General features: G+C 35.0%; 1 non-coding gene across 1 annotated transcript; it reads right to left on the minus strand.

Annotated features, from left to right (window-relative positions):
• Positions 1 to 1,412: 1,412 nt before the first annotated feature.
• LOC121973895 lies at positions 1,413 to 1,518 on the minus strand. Its single transcript, XR_006109803.1, has one exon. It is a non-coding gene; the product is annotated as a small nucleolar RNA R71 (small nucleolar RNA).
• Positions 1,519 to 4,047: the final 2,529 nt, after the last annotated feature.

Here is a 4,047-nt window from a genome sequence, read left to right on the forward strand (position 1 = left end):
CGAGGAATCCACGTGACAGGTGCAAGCCCGTGTAAGGACGTTTGAGAGATAATCTTGAAGAGGAAATGGGAATATTCAAGAGAGTAGGATGGATCTTGTGATTAGTTTCTTGTATCTTGATAGATTAATGAGTTGTGGGCTTCTATGTTGATATCCGAGGAAGGCATAGTAATAGGTGCGCTTCTGTGTAAGGACAATGTAGGTTCATGTCTAATTAATCCTACTTAGATACATTTCTCAGTCCTTAGCCGGTTGTCTATTGCAAGAGAGAACCGGCAACTTTCTACATGTTTGGCAATTGAGGGATAAGAATTGGTGAACCATTTACATTCAAGAAATCTTACAAAGAAACCGAAACTCCTAGAATCTCCCTTTATCATAACCCAAAACACTAGACTCTTGTTTGTTGATCTTTAAGATTAGATTTGTTTACCTTTACTTTGCTTTTGAAACGATTGGATAGTTGTTTAGCTAATTCACATTGAGACATTTCTAGTGCTTATTCCAGTCCCTGTGGATATAATAATCTTTTATATTACTTGCGACATTTCCGTACACTTGCGGAGCGTCGTTGCCGGGGACTGCGCTATAACATTAGGAATTATCAATTGAGTTAGACTAAACATAACTTTTCTTTCTTTCTTTACATTTTCATAGTTGTAACTTTAGAATCCTGTTTCTATAAGATTTTCTTTTCTTGAATAACATTCTTGACAATTCTTTTTGTTGCAATTCTAATTCTAATTCTAACTTTGCATTCTTGATTTCTAGCACTCTAATCTAACTTTTCTCTGTTTTCTCTTTTGATCTAGTTTCTTTCTTATTTTCTTTTGTAAACATATCTTGCAATTTTTAGCATATGAATTATTCTAGATATTTTTCTTTTTCCTTTTATCTTTTCTTTCTTGTTTTCATTATGCACTTTCTTTCTTGCAATTTAAATTCTGCATTTGCTTTCTTGCTTTTCATATTGCATTTTATTTCTTGTTTTTGATTCTTGATAATTTTCTTTTTCTTCTTGAATATCCATGAGCACTAACATGTCAAGCAGGCCCAAGAGAAATTTTTCTACACCCTTTTCTGCAAGATTTTTATCTCCCATTGTGCAACCTCAAATTGAAGCAGAAAGTTTCCAACTAGACCCAGAGATAATTTTCATGATACAAGGTCACAAATTTGGAGGAGAAGTATCATAAAGTCCTTATCTGCATCTTGAAACATTTTTAGAGATTTGTGATTTGGTGAAATGCGAAGGAGTATCAGCAAATGCAGTTCGATTGATGACATTTCCTTTCAGTATCAAGGATAAAGCAAGGACTTGGCTATATTCTCTCTGTCCTCAAAGCATCACAAGTTGGGAACAATTGGAGAAGCAATTTCTGAATCATTTTTCCCTCCAAGTAGAACGGTGTATATGAGGAATTGCATAACAAATTTTGCTCAGGCATATGGAGAATCATTATTTGAAGCATGGGATAGATTCAAGAGTCTTCAAAGACAGTGCCCTCATCATGGTTTTGAAAAATGGTTGATTTTGCACATATTCTATGGGGGAATTTCTTTCTCAGACAAGACTTTATTGGATTCATCAGCTGGAGGTTCTTTTATGGACAAAAGTGTAGATGAAGCTTATTCGTTAATTGATCAAGTGACATTGAACCTCCGTGAATGGTCGAACAAAAGTTGGATGGAATTTCCCTCAGATATTCAAGAAGTGAAAGCCATAAATGTAAGAGAGTCACAAACAAAATGAAATTCAACCACCTAAAAATGTTGAAATTCACAAGTCACAGAGTGAGGAGTTCAAACATTTGGGGGCAAAGCTTGATAGAATTGTTTCAAAATGGTTTAAAGAAGATCCCCCTCCTACACAGTCAAGATCCAATGAAAAGTGTGATGATGTGGGGTTGAGAAGTGGCAAAAATCATGAAGAACTTCTGAAGAATGACATGTTTAGAATTGAGGAGAAGAATAATAGAAGATCACAAGAACTCAATTCCATTTATCTAGGAAATTCCCAAAGGCCAGAAGTACCTTTCCCTCAACGATTAATCACACCAACATTAGATAAGCAAGTTGGACCTCCTCCAAAAGCCCAAAGGGAATTTGGGAAAAAGGGAGTTCAGTCTTTCCCGGGACCTTCACTGAGGGTTCCTTTTCCACAAAGGTTAGTGGGGGTAAATAAAAATAAAGACTTCGGCAAATCCTGTGACACTAATATGGTTGAGTGTAGATTTTTAAATATATATGAAGATGAAGATTTTTCAGATGAGGATTTTATTGATAATGTAGTGGTAAATAAGTTTTCAGATCTACCTCAAAATTTTATAAGGTGTTATAATGACATTGAATTTTCAGATGATGAATGTGATGTGGTAGATCAACTTAAAACTGCAAGTGAAGTTATTGATCCTCTTGTTATTGATTCTCCTATTGAGGACATAGATGTTGGTTTATTTTTTGATGTATGTGTTGATGATGATGATATGGAAGAATGTGTAGGAAGCTGTGTTGTGGAAGCAGCATCTCAAGGATCACTACCTTTGTCAAGACAACCCTTAGAGGATCTAAGAATTGATCATGTTGTGGAACAATGTGTAGGGACTTATACAGAGCTAGTAGAGTCTCAAGAATCGCCATCATTGATATCATCAACACCTAAGCTAGAGCCAGAACCATCATTTGATTCAGAGGAAGTCACATTTACATGTTTAGAAATTTCAGGTATTTCTCAGCAAAGTAAGGTTAGTATTTCTTGTGATCTTTTGGAAAACTTTATGGAGGTACCTATAATTGACTTTGTTGGATGTGATTCAGTTTTTATTACTTATTCATCTTATCTTGATATGGTTCTAGCTCTATACTATATAATATGCTTGTGGGAGATTTGTTTTTCTTTTGGATGTGCAGATTTCACATGGGCCAATAATTGGAAGCTCAATCTGAACCGTCTTCGACCACCTGAAAAAATTTCCAAGAAGACGAAGATGGAGAGAGTTATACTTTACTTTGTAGCTCCTTTGATGAAAGCTCCCTCTATAATAAGAGCCCTTGGTAGGAGGGTTCTAAAATATCTTACCCCTCCAAGAGCAAGATTTAGATGAATCTAATGAGGTGGTCGAGCTAATGACATTAAACAAGCGCTTCTTGGGAGGCAACCCAAGTTCATTTTCCTTATTTTCTTTTATGTCTTTAGTTCTCTCTTTATAATAAACATGTATCCTCTACTTAATTTTTCTTGTCTATCTTATTGTTGTAGAATTCAAAGTTGTGGAGGAATGTGAGTATTGGATGGAGGAGTATCTTTAAAAACATGAATGTCAACCATTTGGAGCTCATCACTTGGTAACTTCTCTTAAAATCTCCTCCACATTGTTTTTAGTTTTCATTGGGACAATGAAAAATTTAAGTCTGGGGGGATGCATTAGATGCATTTGATTTGCTTTGTTTGTTTTTGTTTTTGCTTATGTCTTGCATTTTGTTTTGATTTTTTGTGGCATACATCTTGAGAACATCAAATCTTCACTTATATGCTTTCTTGGATTCAAGTGAAATGTTAGCACGATTATTGTCTTGATTCATGATGTTCGAATTGTGCTAGTAGTAAACTTTGTGTAGTTCTTTTTTCTATCTTGGGATGCATTAATAAGCTAAGAATCTTATGGTGATGAGTTTTAGTTTTGGTTCAACCTTAAGGATTTTATTTTCACTACACTTGTGCTTGATGCTTGAATAGTTGATGTCATTGAAATAGTCATGATTCATCTTGTTTGCTTAGTACTTGGTTTCCATGGTGATTTCTCAACTTTCATTTTGGTTACTAGATGAGCCTCAAATCATTAAAGCTCATTTGGAAAAATCAAAATATCCCAACATGTGTGCTAAAAGTACATTTGTGAATAAGTTTTGCACAATGCAAACACTTAAAAAAAAAAAAAAGGGATATAAAAAACAGTTGTCATGAGTGGAATCTAGCAAGTCACCCCTTTGAGACCGAGTTAGGTTACTGGGGAAATGACTGCTTAGCTTCCCTTGAGATTGAGCACA

This window comes from Zingiber officinale, chromosome 4A (assembly GCF_018446385.1).
Source record: "Zingiber officinale cultivar Zhangliang chromosome 4A, Zo_v1.1, whole genome shotgun sequence".
NCBI classification, from domain to species: domain Eukaryota; kingdom Viridiplantae; phylum Streptophyta; class Magnoliopsida; order Zingiberales; family Zingiberaceae; genus Zingiber; species Zingiber officinale.